At 45.2% G+C, this 20,350-nt stretch overlaps 1 non-coding gene across 1 annotated transcript; it reads left to right on the plus strand.

Annotated features, from left to right (window-relative positions):
* The first annotated feature begins 530 nt into the window (after positions 1-530).
* On the plus strand, positions 531-726 carry LOC114020526. The gene has a single exon (XR_003565365.1). It is a non-coding gene; the product is annotated as a U2 spliceosomal RNA (small nuclear RNA).
* The last annotated feature ends 19,624 nt before the right edge of the window (positions 727-20,350 follow it).

A 20,350-nucleotide genomic window follows, 5' to 3' on the forward strand; every position in this document is an offset into this window, starting at 1 on the left:
CATTTGTGATTCCACTATTTGTGAATAACGTGACAGTCCCAAACTCCTAGCAATAAAACCTTTATAACATCCTGAACCTTCACTCACTGTTTCTATATATAACATCCATTTGATTAACTTTGCCATTGCATATTTGCATAATGGGGATGGATGACGTTTGAAGCCACGGCTATCGTGGGTTGTACAATTTCTATCATTCTGAAGAGGAATTAAACCCAGACTAAAGAACAAGTTGATGGGATTAAACAGACAAGTATGTTTCCCTGTAATGAAATAACACTGATGTAGTAACGTGGCAGTTTGTGAAGAGTAGCCCTCGGGTTTCTGAACTAGACCTATGTTTTCTGTTGAAGATGGTGTCACCATTTTGATCTATTGGTTTCAATAAGAAATCTTTAAATTTGATCATTCCATATGTAAACACACCAATCTGAGAAACATTTCTAGCACCAGTCTGAAAATAGATTGAGCTGTTAACATCAAAAAGGTGGGATGTCTTGATCAATATTGTTGTTCTCTCTCACACACACACATCCTCTCTGTTTGGCTAAGATCAAGTGCAGTATCTATACTTATCAATTTAATATTCGATATATCTTCTTTTGGGGACAATATCCCGTAATACTTAGGGTCTTCTTTCAGGGGTCTATATCCTGCCTCTGCAGGGGTATGTATCCGATGGTCTAATGGTCTTTTCCATGTTTGTCTATGATATTTCCACAATTCTTCCCTCCCCCACTTTCTGTCTGTCTCTCAGGATGTGTGTCTCACTTTTTTTAGAGCATACCATTTTTCTGCTTGGGGAGTACCATGTGTCCTTTCTTGCCATCCGTTCTTCAGAGATTACTGTGGCCCTGCCAGACATTAGAGTTGGTGGTAAGACTCTGAATGCAATGGCACCGCTTAATCAAATGCTAATTCTGGGTAGTGAAAGAATTGACTGGAATCTGCAAAGAGTGCTGGCAGCAAGAAAATGCATTGATTCACTCCAAAATCTGCTTTGCAGAGAGCCAGGCGGAGATTTAGAATGTAAAGCTGCATTAAATCACAAAGTAATGTTTGGCTCACACAGGAATCCTTTGTGCCCTTAATGAAGGGAAAAACAGGGCTTTATTCTGAAGCTTTATGTATAATCAGATGTCATGTTGTAAGGCTCTGGAAAACACACCAGAAATAATAATTGAGAGGAAATAAAAGGTTTAGTTGAAAACAGTATATGATTTAAATAAGAAATAAAAGAAAGTGCATAAGTTTTGAGCATTGGAAAAATAAACTTTGAAATCATTTTCATTGAGATTACATGGGGAGGAGTAGTGTTTAAAATGATATAAAAACTAGTTTAGATGTAAATGAGAGATAACGGTCTTTGGCTAAGGAAATAAGGAGGATGAACCTTATCCTATCAGGAGACCCCAGGTAACTCCTGCCATTGTTGGTGGAGCTGGAAATCCCAGCTGCAGTAACTAACAATAAGTTTGCAGATCTCAATGCAGGCTGAACAAAAGGTCATCACTTCTCAGAGCTGCTTCCATCTGGGGAATAGGAGGAGGTTAACTGGCACATGACAATGGATCATTAACCAGAGGGGGGGTAGGGGGGGTGTCAGAGATTGCTGCCTGGGGCGGACATAAAGGGAATTTAGGGTTTAGGGGGTTAATAGTTTCCAGAGTGCTAGCATTTTAAAGTGAAAACTTCCCTCTGCAACTTAGACAAGGATTTGGTTGTACATATGTCCTGCTGCCCAACTTAAGGAAAGTGCTCCTAGTCTCTAATTCGTTAATGATCTGCTTATTAGTTCTGATCAGGGAGCCACACTGCTGGAAAGATTTGAATTGGCATTGATTTATAACTGTTTACATCCTTACAGCTGCACTTGCCTCCCAGAGTAGGAAAGAGCTGAGAATTAGGACAAAACAGCCAGCCTGACACAGAATGCTGCATTAATGCCGGGTTTTCATTTTCCCCTTTCAATAATGTAGTCCAGTGCAAGCAGTCAAGTTAATGCAGCATATGTATAGGCCATATGCATGCTGGAGCCTGGTAGATCATGGAAGCCTGGCTAGATTTGTTGTTGTTGTTTTGTTTTAGAAGAGCTGATTGTGGTTGTTTTTAAAAACAAAAATTGTGCTGAACTCCTAAAAAATAATTCCATTTGCTCGTAAGGGGTTTTTTTTAATCACGTAAATTAATTACACCTTTGGCATATTTCAGTAGTTCTGTCGGTGTATGTTGCTGAAACCCTCTGGTGCCGCATGGCAACCTGTGGCATAGCAACCCCTTTGCTTACACTATTGCTGCAAAAAAATGTGCCCCTGGTTTGTTTCCTGTGTGTGGCGCTGAGACGTTTGTTCCAGGCACATATGGTGAATACCCCGTGATACCACCTTTCAATGGCCTGCCTAATCCCAGACGGATTTGTTATAGATTTTCATTGAGAGTGACCCAGTTTCTGGATCCTGTCAGGAAAAAACCAAAACTTTGCAGTCATCCAAGTGATGCATGAGACAGGTAGACATCAGGTCAGAAAGAAGCTTTAAGTTCCCAGGCCATGGCATGCAACTGGCCTCATTTTGGTTCCATAGCTCCCTCATTTTTTATCAGTGTTGTTTACCATTCAACGTTTACCAGTGATGGCTGTAGTGCCTTCCAGCTGAGGAGCTCAAAGCACCTTCTAATGACTACGGAATGCGTCTTCACAATACCCCTGAAAGGTAGGGAGATATCATTCATATTTTACAAATGGTGGGGCCAGATCGCTCCCACCAGGGGAAAGCGACAAAAACGCAGGAAAAGTCTACAAGGGCCCTACTAGACATTCCAATGCAGCATCATTTTGAGGGGCAGGGGTTTGAGTCCCAGCAAGGTTTGGAAAGGGAGAAGCCTCCCCACTGTGGAAGGGATGCCCTGGATATGAGGGGGCAGGAGCCATCCAAATGGACAGCGGCCACTCCTGAGCACATGAGGTTAGATATGCACCAGCAGGTGAAGGGCGGGATGGGCTGGCGGTGGACCTCTGTGCATAGAGACAAAGGATCCATTCCCAGTGCTGTTGGCTTGTACCCTGGCCATGCTGACAGAAGCTGCCTAGCTTCTCTCCTTGGACATCCAACATGTAAGTGTCACAGGCACCATGTGATGATTCATCAGGTTCAGAATACACATCACACTGAAAAGGAAACACGGGGAAGACAGAGCTATGTCTTCAATCCATTCCCTTCTCCCAGGTTTAGCTTGTTAAAAACTAGACTAAAAATGGTTGATACATGCTACTTTCAGGCACTTCTTTTTTACTAGCCCTCATGTGTCTGTGTTTATCTATAAAGCTCACTATGATCATCTAGGTCTCTCTCTCATTCCCATATGAAATATGCCTTGTTCCGGGGAGAGGTGCCCCTTCCCTGCTGTTCCCCTGCCTCAATCCTCCTGTAATGCTGCTTCTGCTTTTCAGGCTATTCTGATGCTGCTGGACCCACTCCTTGAGAGTGGGGTTATTCTTGGGCTCTGAGGATGTCTCTCTGCAGTTCTCGCTTCCTGTTGCTTCCCAGCATAGCAAGCCATGCTCCACTGTGCAACTTGTGTGCATGCAACCCTGTCTGCTGCTGGGATTTGCATGTCTTAGAAGCACCCAGTGATGGGACAATGTTAATGTGAAATATAAATCACTCAAGACCAGCTGTGTTGACCCAGTTATCCTGGAAAGAAGGTAGGGGCTGCTGGCTGGCCAGGCCAGGCCAGATCTGGAGATCTCTGCTGGCAGGCCCTCCCACAACTGAACTGTGTTCACTAACCATCAACAAGGGCTGGGGACAGGGATTTTTCTGATATGCTAAAGGAGGGCCTCACACTCAGCCTGTTCTCCAAAAGCTCCTGGATCATACCCAGTTCTGGCTTTGATCTCCAGTTGAAATTTCAGCTTTCCCAATTTTCTGGGGATTGGGGGTTTTTTTTAGAACTGGATTTTCACTGGGCTCAGTCAAAGAAGGATGTGGCCTAGTGGTCTGACCGCCGGCTTCAGGGGAAGGCCCTCCTGGCATCCAGTCATTGCTCTGACACTGACACCCTCTGCAGCCTTAAGCAAGTCACTTAAACTCTCTGGGTCAGATTGTGTCCTCATATAAAGGAGACCCTCTGTGCACAGATCTCCCCCCTTCTTTGCAGAAATGTGACACAGCTGCCTCTATGGCACCATTTCTCCTTGCCTTCTCCCCGACCTTATCCAGCGCCCATTCTGAGGGAGGGGTTAGAGACAGATTGGGATGATCATTTCCCACCTCAGCTCCATGCAAAGTAGGTGAAAGAGATAATACAGTTTGCTGTGTAGCCCTTTCGAAGACATGAGGGCAAGCCCCATAGTGTGTTGCACAAGGGAGAGGGCAAACCCACTCCTGGATGGGATGATTTGTGGGGCTCTTTGGGAGAAAATCTCTTGTAGACATCTTCCCTCAAAGCCACCTCACATGGGAATTTCAGCAGAAAAGGGTGATCTGGGCCTCTGAGATTTATAGGTGGTGAAACTGCATTCACTGACCTTGTTGTGTGGCTTCAAGAATGTTTGTACAGCATTCTGCATAGAACTGCCCCATGCTGGTTTTAACAATCCCACCTTTGGAAGGGAAATCCCTTTGGCTTGAGTCAAATCTTCACATTGGGCCATTTGATGCATGTGGCGGGTTTGGACATACAGAAAAGGCAGCAGGGCAAGTGCATTTGTGTGTGGAAATTGAAGTTCACACAGAGAAGCTTCCAACCTGCCCAGTGCAAAGGACAGGATCTTGAGTGAAGGGCAAAGCTCAGAGTGAGAGTTGAGTGACTCTGCGTTTGGTACTTTTAAACTTTACATTCATGGAAAATCCATAACAAAAATCCCAGGGCGAATTCTTTACTGGTATAATCCATTGATATCAATGAAATTACGAGAGAATTCCGGTACTCAACTTTAGTGTCATCAGACATTGCCAACAGGAAGTGACAAGAACTTCACGATTCCCGTTGTCCAACATACTGCATGCAGTGTAGTTGTAGCCATGCCAGTCCCAGGATATTAGAGAGACAAGCTGGGTGAGGTGATATCTTTTATTAGAACAACTTCTGTTGGTGAGAGAGACAAGCTTTTGCACTTCCACAGAACTCTTCTTCAGGCAGTTCTGCTGCTGACGCATTCAGGGTCAGAAAAAGAGCTGCCTGCAGCCAGGGGAAGTAAAGGGGGTGGGGTGAGGGGCGCTGAACAGTGTACAATACAGAGCTATTTGTACAAGATAAAGGACTGTTTTTAAAAATCTGAGATTGGTCTTGTGCCCTAATGGAGCATCACATAGAGTTAAATTCCATATGCTGTATTGTGGTTGTAGCTCTTTGCGCATGCCATTTGAAGGAGTCGTCATTGTTGTAATGTTTTGCTTCTTCTGAGAGACAAGCCTGAATTAGTAGCCTATATTAGAACCCCCTTGAAATTTGGGGGGAGGATATATCTGGCTTCAAACTCCAGCTGGGATCATTCTTTTAATTACTAGAACCCTAAATTCAAACACCCCCTGAACTCAGGGGCAGGATCTGAACTTCACAGGTTGGGCCCCCATTTCCTGTCTCTCATTCTCTGGTTTGTTTGTTTGTTTGTTTGTTTGTTTATTGAGAGAGAGAGAGAGAGAGAAATGAATTATTTGATTGACATTTGGAGGATTATAGAAGCCAAGTTCTTGGGAATGTGGAAATCTCTCTGCCATTAGTATTAGGGACAAGTTTTCCTCTTGACACTTAGTGCTAAAGGAACAGCACATTACACAGATTTTGCCATCTCTGTTGGGGAGGAGGTGGCTCCGACCTCCCCCTGTTTGGTTTGTATGACATTGATTTTCATTCCAAGCAAGCTCATGATTGCTGGTTTAAAAAAATCCCCACACAATTTCTACAACAGCGTGACTGTAATTTTACCAGGCATGCACCGTTCCTTCACAATGCAATCCATGAATTTGTGGTAAGATACATTTACGACATCTGTGCTTATTCTGTACGATCACAAGGCCCCTCTCCTCCCTGGAGTGTATCACTGTGTCCAGGAACAGCTCTGATTGTCTTTGGTTTTATAAGATGCGGGGGGAGGTTAAATATGGGGCTGTGACTGGCACTGAGGCTCCTGGCTAAGAAGGAAGCATATGCACTTGGTGGGGAAGGAACACGCCAGCAGGCAGTGAGGAAGCAATTCAGACACTTTCTCCACATATCTAAGCTGTGGAGAAACTAAACGCTGTTGATAGTGAAGCAAAGAGCCCAAGCCAGCACGCGAAGCAGAAAGGGCATAAGCACCGCTGAATCACCTCAGGGTCCCCCCATTGAGTGGAATTATCATCCCCATTAAGCACCACTCATTGCTATTTAAGCCTTGATCCTGAAAGCCTTTGCAGAGTCAGTCTGCGGGAGGGAGCACATGTTTGTCATGCTCCAGCAGACATGCCTGGGGAAGGTGTGCCTGGGAGCAAGTAAAATGAACCACTAGGTATAGTCCTTCCCACTGAGTGGAAGTCTCCAAACCTCTTGCTCACCCACTCCCTTAATCTTGAGATCAGGGTGTGAAAAGGGTTTAGGCAAGCACATGGGCTTTTGTGCAATCCTCAGCATGTAAATGAAGCACTGACACACTCCCTCTCCTCCTTGGCCTGACTCCTGCTTCCAGGCCCACAAAGCAGCACTCTCATTAATGCCTTAATTCACTCTGTCCTCCTCTTCACATCTTGTCTGACCTTATCTCTGCCACACCGTGCAGAATCAAGCGTGCTGCAATGCAATGCTAAACTGTACTATATTGTTCCACCAGTAGGTGGAAGTGTGTGAAATACCTTATGTAAATGAACTCAGCTATATCTAGCAGATATTAAAGGATCTTATGATGAACACATGTGGGTTGCATAAGCAAGTGCTGTAGCCAGTCCATATCTTGTACAGAACAACATAACATGGTGTCAGGAGTAAATTAAGAACAGAAACAGAAGGAATAAAGAAACAAAGGTTATAGACAAAAGGAAAAAAGGTTGTGGGATCTCATCAATACGCCTCTCTTCAGTGCCCCAGAGAATTGACTATGAAAGTATTCTGGCTATGTTTGATGCATACATTATACTGCAGAGAAATGTGGTTTATGAGAGAACATGTCATCAGAAAATTCTCAAGCCGGGGGAAACGTTGAATGTTTTATAAGAGTTCCACACACATTGGCTGAAAACTGTGCTTTTTGGGACTGCAAAACATGAAAATATCAGAGACAGGCTGATTATTGGGTTAACAGATAAAAACCTTTCACAGCAGCTACAACTGAAGAGAGATTTAACCCTAGCCACAGTTATACACGTAGCAAAACTGTCAGAATTAGTCAAACCACAGAACAAAAGGCAGGAGCAACTTGAAAAACCTGAAACTACCTTAGAAGCTATAAATGGACACTTGAGTGATAAAAGTCATTATCATAACACCTCTGAGGCAAGGAGAGAGAACTCTCAGGCTAAGAGGGACACATTCCAGTCTATGTGTACTATGATGTCTATGTGTACACAGTCTATGTCTGTGTACTATGTGTACAAGATGTGGAAAAAGTCATATCCCAAGGGATGATGCATTTCCAGCCAGAGGTGCATGATGTAATAAATGCATAAATTATGGACATTTTGCAGCTGTTTGCCATACCAATGTAGTCAGGGTGTTGACTCATATTACAGACAATCAAAAACCATCATTTCTGGGACCTATCACTTGTGATTACATAGAGCCTGCCTGGATGGTGAAATTGAATATTCATGGCAAGACTATTGACGTTAAAATTGACTCAAGAGTTGATATCACAGTCATCTCAGAAGAGACTTATAATCATCTTTAACCCATCACAGAGCTGAAGTCATCTGTCACAACTCTGACTAGCCCAGGAGATATTCTGAACTGCATGGGCCAGTTCACTACAGAAACAAGTTACACTCTGAATGCATAGCTTTTGTCTTTGAATGTGATCAAAGGACCACAGACCAACAGCCTTCTCAGCCACAGCATGGCAGCTATGTTGGGCCTAGTGAAAAAATTGGAAGAACTTAATGAAATATTTGGTGATATTGGACTTTTGAAAGGAGATCCAGTACAAATAAGCTGGAGACAAATCTGAATCATATAATGTACATACACCTCACAGGATTCCAATCCCATTACTGTACTTGATAATGTGGAAACTGAGTTAAAGAGAATGGAGTAGAATGGCAGACTTGAGAAAATATCTGAGCCAACAGCATGGAAAATGGAAAAACACTTTCTCCCCAAAGTGAAAGGAGCTACAGTATTCTCCAAGCTGGATGCCTCAAGCAGATTCTGGCAAATTTCTTTAGCCAAAGAAAGTGCTAAACTGACAACAATTACCACATCATTTGGAAAATTTAGCTTTCGAAGATTACCTTTTGCAATTACCAGTGCACCTGAAATTTTCCAAAGAAAGATGGCAGAATTGTTAACAAACACAAATGGAGTTGTAGTCTTCATAGACAATATTGCGATATATGGAGCTTCGATGGAGGAACATAACAAAACCCTCAGCATGGTCCTAAACCTAATCAGATAGTCTGGACTGAAGCTAAGCAAGGAAAAATGTGTTTTCCCTCTATCCCCAAATCGAGTTTTTGGGACAGACAATAAACAAAGATGGAATCAGACCTACCCCAGAGAAAGTAAAAGCAATGCAAGAATTGAAAGCATCAACTAATATACTAGAACTGAAAAGTGTACTGGGGATGATAAATTACCTTAGCCAACACCTACAAGACCTTTCTGCTGTGACAAAACCACTGAATAAACTGTTAAGCTCTAACACATTTTTGGCTATGGGGCCAAATCAAGAAATTGCCTTCAAAAGGGTAAAAGAAATTTTCTCAAGCACTACAATGTGAACAAACTCACAGTGGTCAGTGGGGATGCAAACAGCTCTGGCCTAGGTAGTGTATGGCTGCAACATCATGGCTCTGAGTGGAAGCCAGTTGCATTTTGCTCTCGCACACTCACAGAAGCCAAAAAAGCGACATGCACAGATTGAAAAGGAGTGCCTGGCAAGCATATGGGCATGTGAGAACATTTACAGATGTCTGTGTGAATTGGATTCATTTACACAGATAACAGACCGTAAACCACTTGTACCCTTCGTCAACAGAAAAGACCTAGATCAAGCACCCCTGGGATGCCAATGTCTATTGCTAAGGCTAATGCAATTCAACCCAATTGCTAAATATGTTCCTGAGAAAAATCTGGTAGTAGCGGACACTGTCACGGAGCCCAGCATCGCACTCTACTACCCATGAGCTCAAAGATGATGTCAAGGCATATGTGGATGCTGTGGACACATACAGGCCAGTATTAGAAAAGAGACTACTCCAGCTACAAAAACATCCTTGATGGACACGCAACTTCAGGAAGTTCTAAGTTACATTAGGGGCGACTGGCCCCAGAATCGAAAGGACACTAAGGAAGTGACAAGAGACTACGTGCATGGACAATTAACTGAGTTCAACAGACTCATGACTAAAGGCAATTGCATCGTTATCCAAAACAAAATGAGAGGAGAAATCCTAAATCTCATCCATGAAGGACATCAAGGATTAACTAAATACCATGAATGGATCAACCAGCCATTGTGGTGGCCCCGCATCAGCAAGCACATAAAGAATAAAAGATCTGCATGTGAACATTTCAGAACTAACATACCAACCCAATACAAAGAACCTTTAATCACAGCACCTCTACCAGACAGATCTTGGAAGAGACTAGCTGCAGATTTTTGCGAATTCAGAGGACGACATTACCTGGTCATCGTGGACTGTATTTCCAGGTATATAGAAATAATGTACTTGATAGACATAACTTGTTGCAGTGTTACCAAGAAACCAAAGTGCATGTTTGCGCACTTCAGTATTCCAGAACAACTAGTGATGGACAATGGACCACAATTTACTGCCGCAGAATTTAAGTCTTTCAGAATGAAATATGGTTTTGATTATATTACTTACAGCCCACATTACCCACAAGTGAATGGAGAGGCTGAGAGAGCTGTACAGGTAGCCAAGAAAATCCTACAGCATGAAGATCCATTCCTTGCTCTTCTGAGTTACAGATCAGCACCAATAGTGGCTACTGAATGTAGTCCAGAACAGCTTTTGATGGGAAGACAACTCAGAACTACAGTTCCAACTTTGGAAAAGAACTTATTTCCAAAGTGGCCAGACATGAAGAAAGTAGTCAAATTAGAGGATATTATGATGAGCACATCTGGTGAGTATGAGTGAGCTCTGTCGCCAGTCCATATCTGGTACAGAAGAACATGGCACTTACCATTTATTGGTTCCCATGCTGCTGCCAGGTGGAGACACTCTCATCTAGGGTGCCAGAGAGTGCATGTCCTTGTTCCAGACTAAAGGGACATCATCAGCTAGTCTAAGCTTTGTAAAAATAAGATGTTGGTCCTGATTCTCGGTTCCCCTGTGTAGCCATTTGTTCCACTAACATCAGTGGGAATCTTTTGTGTGTAAGGACTGAAGGATGTCAGGGTTTGACCCGTTTTGATTTTCCAAATGAAGGTTCCGGGCCATGTGTCTCCTTACTAGGAGCCCCTTTTAATCAATAGCCTTACACCAGGGATGGATTTGCTGCAGTATTTTATATAGGTTTTCCCTGCTCACCAAATGTGAATGCTGAAGAGCAGCAAATCCCAATGACCCATTAAGCAGGTGCAGAGAGAGAGAGAGAGAGCACCTTCTTCACCTCACTCATTCCCGCCCTCACCCCACGCCCGGCTCTGATGCAGTCAATGGAGATATGCACACATGTGCGCGCACTCACATGCATGCTGCCTGCAAGAAATATCCTCATGCAAGAGGAGACTCATCTCTCCCCTTCTCTGCATGACTGGAGCTGTTGGGACATTCCTGTCTCCCCTCTGCTGAAAGAGCTACGGCTCCTGCCACTGCTGACATTGCATTACTACAAACAAAACAACGATTTTCTAGGTAACTAACAAGAGCCATCGAACTCTTCATTCTGAGACAATCTGACATGATTGCATTGAAGGTTACTGCACTCTGAGGCTTGTCTTTCAATGATCTCTCTCTCTCTCTCTGTTGGGCCTGTGAACTAGTGCTAAACCAATCTCTGCTTCCAGCTGGGTCGCCTGAGCAGAGAATAGCCATGTGCATAGGCACCGACCCTATGGGTGCTCTGGGGCTGGAGCACCCACAGGGGGAAAATGGTGGGTGCTCAGCACCCTCCGGTAGCGCCCCTGCCCAGCGCCTCCCGCCCGCCGGCAGGCCCCACCAATCAGCACCTTCCCCTCCCTCCCTGCGCCTCCCGCCCACTGCAATCAGCTGTTCATGGCATGGGGGAGGCTCTGGGGGGGAGGGGGGAGGAGCGAGGACACGGCACACTTAGGGGAGGGGCAGAACGGGGTGGGAAGGGGTGGAGAGGGGATGGGAAGGGGTGGGGGCTTGGGAAAAAGGGGGGAGTGGGGGCAGGGCCTGGGGCAGAGCCGTGGGTCAAGCACCCCATGGCACTTCGGAAAGTCAGTGCCTGTGGCCATGTGTTTGAATACCAACAACATTTAGCGATTTTTAAAAGATCAAGAGCAATTGCGCCAGCATTTGGTAGGAAGTGATGTTTCACCTGCTGATGGGACGTTTTCTGCTTGTCAGGTGCCCAGCCCACATCTGAGGCTGGATGATCTTATAACCTGAATATATCCAGAGACCAGCCCGGATGAGATGCCCACACTGATTAGACAGTGCTTTCTGACTCTGAGGATGTACCAGCCTTGAAGCAATGATCCTCATGCACCAACACTGCTGGGCTAGACATCGTGTGTGGATGCCAAACTCTTGCCTCCCAAAACAAGCCTGCTACTCTCAGCTCACCCATGGTCAGAGATCCCATCAGAGGAAACACTTTTCTGGAGCGGCAGGGGACTTCACTTAAGAAATAACCTTTCAGAACCTCTCTCTTCTCTTGGTAAGCTGAAAGAATAAAGTGCAGTTAGAGCCTGATCCAACAGCCATTACAGTCAATGGGAGGCTTTCCATAGATTTCAGTGGGCATTCAACCAGGCCATTAAAGCCAAATGTCTTCAACATTTTGCTTTTTCTCCCCCTCCCCACACCCCAGCAAACCACACTTACATTACCCTCCATTCTAAACTTCCAGGGATCGATGAGTCATCAAGATGATGAGTTAGCGTCTGTAGTGACAATGGCACTTTCCATTACTGCTGATATGCCTGGGGGACACGTCTCCCAAAGACACATCAAGGCTAAGAAATTCAACAAAGAAGCTAAAACTGTCATTTTCAATGTACCTGCCCTAAGGCCCTGATCCTGCAACCTGAGCCATATGGGCAGATCCTTCCTGGTACCCATGCGGAGCTCAGTGGGACTTGTTGGCGTGGACATAAGAGGTGCAGATCAGACTGCCAGGTTGGGACCTAAATTGCTCGCTCTTTTTTCTTTTTAAAGTGTGAGGTCCCCCATGGAGAGCCATTTGCATCAGTTTCTCCAAGCAGAGGACTCATTTCCTTTCCTGCACATCTTTCATAAATAGCACACTCATTTTTCGAGGGCTGCATTACTATGACATTTGAATTGGCTCAGGACTGTTCAAGTCTCAAAGCCAATTTCGCCATTCTTGTTTACCCCTTATATTTTTAAGGGGAAAAGTGGCACTCTTCATTTTGATATATGCCCTACGCTAGCCAAAAATGGTGTCGCAGCACATAGAAAATAACCTCCTTTCATTTCACGGTTCATTGCAGATCCAGTTACTTCCTTCCTGGTTTAATTTTAATGTGAAACATTAGCTATACCTGCTCCTCTACGCTTGCTGTTTGCACTGAGATTGCTGAAGCCTGAGAAGCAGACGGGCTGCCTGTGTCTACTCGAGTTTCTTTAGCTACTGGGCACTAACATGTTCAGAGCCAGCAATCGGTGTAATTGCAGGATTTCAGGGAAAGAGGCAGCTGCAAGTCATGAACTGCTAATGAGTGGGTGTAACTGGAAGGAGTGGCAGAGTCCAGCGAGAGCCACTTGGGGCTGACAGGAAGACAGCCAGTTGGACTTGAGAGCCTCTGTGTCATAGCGAGGGCATCAGCTTCATCAAAGCCGAAAAATGTGTCAGAACTGTGCCACATGTTGTAAGGAAGGCAGAGAGAGAGAGAGAGAATCCCTGCAGTAACAAAGACCACTCTGCGCATCCTGGCACTTGGCAGTGATCATCTGTAATTTGTTACACCTGTAGTGCTTGCCTGGCCTCCTTCATTTCCTTCCTTTTTATCCTAGGCTGTGGCTTTTATTCTGCGTGACATCTTGACACACCCGCTGTGTCAGTGCACCCCGTATCACTCCAATTACCCTTCTGCTGCTCCTAACAGAGCATCGTTGTGGTCTGTTCTTACCTGCAGGCATTTCTTGTTCGATAGTCTCTCACGTTCAGAGACCAGGCGCACTGAAGGAATCGTGAAATGGCCCTGCTGTAGCATTCTGCAGTCATCAGTTCCACTGATTTCACAGTCCAGAGTCTCATCTCCCCAGTGGAATCCCTCAAGACTTGCTAAAGAGGGCTTCAAAATTGCAGTGTTAATAACTGGATATTACCTGATGCATCCTAGAAGAGGTTCTGAAAAGCCCAAGGAGGAAATGCAAACTTCCTTCAGTGCTAAAGGAACAATGCAAATAAACTCCCGCACACCCACTTATGGAAATATACTACAGCATTCTACATCTTACCACTATGTTACATCATTGTTTACTGTAGTAGTTTTGAAAGGGGGCTCCCCAAATCGCCAGTTCAAACTACAGGGATGATCTGTAAGTAGCTACAATACTTGGATGCACTGTATATAACTCTAAACACACAGATATAGAGTATTTATGCAGAACAATGCTCAGGAAATTATATGCACTATTCTCACTCACAACATCAGAAATTCTATGGGCCGCTGTGCATCTGGGGTTAACGTTTATAGAGATAAGTGAGAGATACCTGCTGCTGTTAGTTAATGGGTTGGGTATTTCCCCAGCTTGCTCTAGAAATATACACTGGAAAATATATTGGGTCAGATCTCAGCACTTTTCAGGATTTGCTCCATTGTAATATAAATCCTTGAAAGGCTGTTGGAAAGGAAATAGACATCATCAAATGTCAAGCGGTTCACAAATGTGTCAAGCTGGCAGCTGGAGAGTTTGATAAGCCATGTGGAGGGCTTGTGTGAGACATACATGTTAGTGCCTGTAATATATTATGTAAGGATCTTATGTTAACATCTGTGCCTGTATTTTTAGGGGGGGTTTCTAAACATGCCAGGGATTGTTGAGATTCATGACCTGAAATATGTTTTCCCTCTGATTTCACATTTTCAATTTGATTTACACAAATGCGCACAGCACGGCTCATTCTAGGTCTGTGTAAACACTGTCCAGCGTTAGCAGACTCTCCAGCCTGTTTATAATAGGTACGGCCAGTGCAGCAGCATCCCACTGCAGCCTGTTTTTAAAGTCGCATCTACTAAAGCTGGAATAAACTTCTACCGTAAAAGGGTTTTCTTCATAAACTGTCATAGAGGTTTGGAAACTGAAGTAGAGGGTAATAGATGTTCATAGCTGTGAATATGGGGCCGTAGGTGAAGGGGATTAGGAGCGTTCAGGGTCTTAGTATTGGTATATAAAGCCCTTCATAATCTGGGCCTTAAATACTTTAGTGACCATGTCTCACCTTGTGCACTCAGCTGCTCATGGCTGAGACCCCTCGCCCTTAGGTTCAGTCAGTAACAGCTGGGATGGGACTCAGTCAGAAGTTCTCAGCTGTGGCGCTGCCTCCGGGGGCAAGTCTGCTCCAGTCCTTCACTGGCAGGGCAGGCCACAGGACCCATTCATCTCCATCAGTTTGTACTTGGTTGGGGCCTTCCCTCCTGCGCTCCCTTTCTTTCTTGCATCAGCTATTCCTGGTTTCTCAGAACGTCTACGAGGCAGAGATTGATCCTTTTGTTGCTGGGTGTTTACTGGGTTTGCCCTTGTGCCAGCCTAGTGTGATGAATGCATGGGCCGATTGGCTTTGCTTTTAGGCTATGTTTAATGGTTAGTAGTAGGGGGAGGGAGGGAAGAGAGGTGTGTGTGGGCCTTAGATGCCTTGTAATTGTCAACTTAGACATTGATTTAAGGGCTTCGTTGTGCCTGCGGGCATGGGCTTGTGTGGGGAATTGTGCTGTCTCATCAGGAGCTCTAGGACGCATTGTGCGGCTCATTTGTGCTCAGGGGGAGTACGCGTTACTGCAGCCTGTGCTTGCGGAGCACACCGGGGAGCAGAGGGAGGAATTGTGTATGCAGAAGGAGAGCTGTGCAGCACATGGGAATGATGTGATGTGCCTTCTTAACTAGGGCCAGGGCTGGCCTCTTCCATAGTCCCTTTATTTTATTTTATTTTATTTTTTTTTTGGTAAAGCCTTCCTCACTGAAACTAAACCTCAACAAAGTGCTGAAAGTTCTATCTGTTATGAGACCCTCTCCGTCCCTGGGAGCGGACCTGTAGGAGACCGGCCACTTTCACTTTTCGTACACTATACCCAACAGCTGACCACTTTTTCAAATTCGGTTAAGCAAATATGGTAGATCATGCCATTTTTGCAGCAGGAACGGTATTCTACCTACAAACTTCCCTTTCTTTTTGTAGCAAACTGAGGCAGGGTATGGAAGTCAGGCAAAACTACAAGGTTAATTTCTCTTGAAACAATCAAAAAACTCAGTGGTTTTTCTACCCAGCTCTCCCATGACTTCATTTTCTCTCTTAGGAAAGATGCCGGAACAGGCTTCCCTTCCCCACGGTATCCTGTGAGGAGCGAAGTGCCCAGCAATGGTACAACTGAACAAAAGAGATCTTCTTGCAGCCTAAGGGTATGCTTACACTGCCATCCAAGGTGTGATTGTAGCCTATGGTGAGATACCCAAGGCAGCTTTAATGTAACGAGTGGGGCTGCAAATAACAGCAAAGCCACGGCAACACAAGCCTCAGTTCGGCCTATATGACCCTGCCCAGGAGCCGGGCTATTTAAGTGGTTAGCCCACACTGGCATCTATGCTGCCCTGACTTCACTGCAATTGTTATCTGCAGTAGCTAAATTAAAGCTAGCTCAGATGTGCCTACATGTGCTGCAATCAAGGGCAGAGGTGACAAGTATCTGGATGGCGGGGGGGGGCGTGCACAATTGAAAGATTCTGTGGAAGCATGTGACCGCCCCATGTGTTGCCTCTGGCTCCACCCCCTGAAACTAGATATGTGTGTAGACAACATAGACTAGTTTCAGAGTAGCACCCACCGTGTTAGTCTGTATCCGCAAAAAGAAAAGGCCTCCTCCTCCTCCTGCTCTCTGTCCTGTGGCTGCCCAGCCCCTTGCAGAGCTTGCAGGCAGCCCTCCCTGCCTCAGCTCTCCTCAATCAATTTAGCACATGTTCAAAACAAACCCAACAAAAGGGGCAACACAGTGGGGATGCGCAGTCCCCCGTGCTCCATCAGGGTGGATCGTGCCGGAGGGGATGGTGCTCGGGACTGGATCGCCTCCATTAACAAGTTGGAGAATTATCCATCACTTTTTGTTGGAGGGGGGAATATGACACCCCCAAATCACCTTCTCCTTGATAAGCACATTGGAGGCTACTGCTGCATCAATGCACCCCCAGCAGCAGCAAGCCAGGGGTGCGCTGAAGCAGCAGCAGCAACAGGATCCTCCCCCTTTTCCCACTCTCCCTCCCCTCCCAACCTGCTCCTCTCATGTACCCCCAGAGCTCTCAGGCTGGATGGGGCTCCACAGGAGCTGCTTGGCGCTGAGCACATCACAGCTCCTTTTCCCGATCTCAAAGATGCCCCCCGACGACCTCAGTGGGCAGTCTGCAAAGCAGGCAGCAGGAAGCACTGGGACTCCAGACCCATGTAGCGCCAGGGAAGAAGGAGCAGGACAGGAGCTCAGGCTGTAGCCAACCCCCCTGATGATTCCTCCCTCCCCACGCTGCATGGATACATGGTGGTGAGTGCTGCCACCAGGGGGAGCCACTGCCTCCTCACTTCTGGACATCCTGGTGAGAGGTGGCCTGAGGTGGGGGGACACCGGTGACACCGTGTGCCTCCTCTCCCATGCGTCGAATCTGCCTCTGAGTGCGGTCTACACATACCCTTAGTCAGCAGAAAACAAGAAATATGCTCACCCCATCCAGCTGTCTATCCTCTGATTCTTTGCTATGGGATCTTTTCAGATCCCTAGTTAACATAGGCTTGGGTCTTATCCTGCCACCTAGCTCGTTGCGTGGATGGAATGTTTGGTGTTTTGTTTTCCCCACACAAAGAACAACCATATGCTTCTAGGCTAATGGATTTCTAATTTAGATTAAGGGAAAGCAACTAAACAAGAAAGAACGAAAGCAAAGTTTCTATTCGAGAACTCTCCTGTGCAACAGCCTGCCTGGGAACTGAACATGGCAGCTGCCTCTGAGAGCTGTCAGGGTGTGGCATACAGAAAACAAAATCATAAGTTGCACAGAGCTCCATACACCAGAGAAATTCGCTCACTGTGCTAAGTAACTGAGCTACCCCAACCCACCCCCTCAGACTGGAGCGGGGACTGTCGCCTCTAGGTCCAGTTCTGTGCTGTGCCTCCTGGAGCTGTCACATAGAAGGTGCCCCTTTCAGATTTTGGGCTGCTGAAGAGCCCTTAAATAGCCCTAGCTGCCTTCCTCAGCCTGCCTACGAGCTATGACACAGTCCAGGACCCTCCAAACACCATGCTTATTGCAGCCCCAGGAATTCTCCCCAGCTCCCGCATGGCCCTGTGCTTCACCTGAGCAGCACAGAGGGCCTGCAGCTATGGCCAGAATCTGTGCCTAGATCTCATGTCGAGTACAACACTGGTTTTCTCAACAATTAACCAGCAAGCAAACTACCGGAATTGTTTCCCCTAACCTGTGTTTATGATAGATGCATGACATATGTAATCTATTTACTGCAACTTCTCAGTGCACCTCACTGACAGCCATGGGCTGTAATACAAGCAATAGGCCCAAGCCTGTGAAATGCTGAGAACTACAACGTACCACCTGAGGACTCTGAACTCCCTGTTACTTCATTGGCAACTTGCAGGATTGGCCCCAGTCTGGCTGAGGTGTTATCTGAATTCAAGCACTGCGATTAACCAGTCGGTCCTAAATACTGTAGATACAGACAGATTAGTTTACACATGAGTGTTTTGTAATCCCAGACACAACTGAGATAAACTAAGCACAGATTAACCAGGTCTGGCTGCCTTTAACTGTCCTGCTTTCTGTTTATTTTTGGTAGGCTGGTGAAAAGTGACAATAGCCACCCTAGTGCTGGATGTGACACTCTCACATCAGACTTTGTTTGGGTTTCTTTTTTCCGATCCTTCCCCCTGTTACAGCATTTGGGCCTGAAGCCACTCCCCAGGACCTAGCCGAAGTACCTGGGCTTTGGGGAGCTCACTGAGGGAAAGGGATAAGAAGACTCCACTTCATGGAGGCTATTTTAGGAAGGTGGACAACTCCCACAATTATATTCTGAGTCTCACAATAGTTAGCATTTTACTTAAGGCCCCAGCTGGTGGAATCGGGTGATTATGTGAGAATCTCCACTTTTATTTACAGTAAAATACAAGTTTCTTGCCCTCATGGTTGCAGAGAAAATAATGAAAAATGTGAAATCTAAAGTCCTGAAGGCAAATAAAAAGAAACCAAAACATATTATTTTTTATATCTTATGAATATTAAGCCAGTCTCATAATTTTCTGGAGGGCTGGCTCATAATTTTTGAATGCTTAGAGCTGACAATATTGTTTCAGCCTCACAGCTGGAATTAAGACTCAGCAGCACTTGGGGGATTTGAAGCTCCACTATAATAAGTGGAGAATTTAAAAAATCCAATTCCCTGGCGTCTGTTTATGTTTTTTCTTCAATATTTGTATCTCTCTCAGCTTGGACAATGTGACTGAAATCAGTTTCACTTTCTGGATCTCCTTGCTACGATGTCTGGGTTTCAGACAGTTACAGGGGGATGGTTTTGTTTTAGCAAAATTTATCATTGAAGTTTGGGTGGGGGGGGCAGGGGCAGCGGGTAAAGTTGAGGAACCATTTCCACTGGTCTAAGATTTTATACAAGCTTGTTTTCCAAAATTTAAAGCTTGGCCAAAATTTGGCAGGATACTTTTAAGTAAAACAGACAAAGAAGAGGAGGGAGCAGGCTTTCTGACTGTTCCATTAAAAAAAAATCTAAGTTTCTGTCTTTTGATCACTTTTTGGGTTGTTTTAAACTAGCTGCAGCACTGCAAAGTTGATTCACATTACTACCTACATATATCTTTTTATGACCTTTATTCTATTGTAGCATGTTTTTCTCTTTGGCTGAGATAAATATATCCTCAAAAATTCACATGTACGTACATATATGTGTGTCTATGGCAGGAAAGAGTATACTGTGAGATGAAATTGGCTAATACATTTGCTTTTAGCAGGTGAGTTTCTGTATAAATTGTCTACTCAAATGTAGAATCATAGAATCATAGGACTGGAAGGGACCTCGAGAGGTCATCTAGTCCAGTCCCCTGCACTCATGGCAGGACTAAGTATTATCTAGACCATCCCTGACAGGTGTTTGTCTAACCTGCTCTTAAAAATCTCCAGTGATGGAGATTCCACAACCTCCCTGGGCAATTTATTCCAGTGCTTAACCACCCTGACAGTTAGGAATGTTTTCCTAATGTCCAACATAAACCTCCCTTGCTGCAATTTAAGCTCATTGCTTCTTGTCCTATCCTCAGAGGTCAAGAAGAATAATTTTTCTCCCTCCTTGTAACAACCTTTTATGTAGTTGAAAACTATTATCATGTCCCCTCTCAGTCTTCCCTTTTCCAGACTAAACAAACCCAATATTTTCAATCTTCCCGCATAGGTCATGTTTTCTAGACCTTTCATCATTTTTGTTACTCTTCTCTGGACTTTCTCCAATTTGTCCACATCATTCCTGGAATGTGGCACCCAGAATTGGACACAATACTCCAGCTGAGGCCTAAACAGCGCAGAGTAGAGTGGAAGAATTACTTCTTGTGTCTTGCTTACAACATTCCTGTTAATACATCCCAGAATGATGTTCACTTTTTTTGCAACAGTGTTACACTGTTGACTCATATTTAGCTTGTGGTCCACTCTGACCCCCAAATCCCTTTCTGCAGTACTCCTTCCTAGGCAGTCATTTCCCATTTTGTACGTGTGCAACTGATTGCTCCTTCCTAAGTGGAGTATTTTGCATTTGTTCT

This window comes from Chelonia mydas, chromosome 1 (genome assembly GCF_015237465.2).
Source record: "Chelonia mydas isolate rCheMyd1 chromosome 1, rCheMyd1.pri.v2, whole genome shotgun sequence".
NCBI lineage: Eukaryota > Metazoa > Chordata > Testudines > Cheloniidae > Chelonia > Chelonia mydas.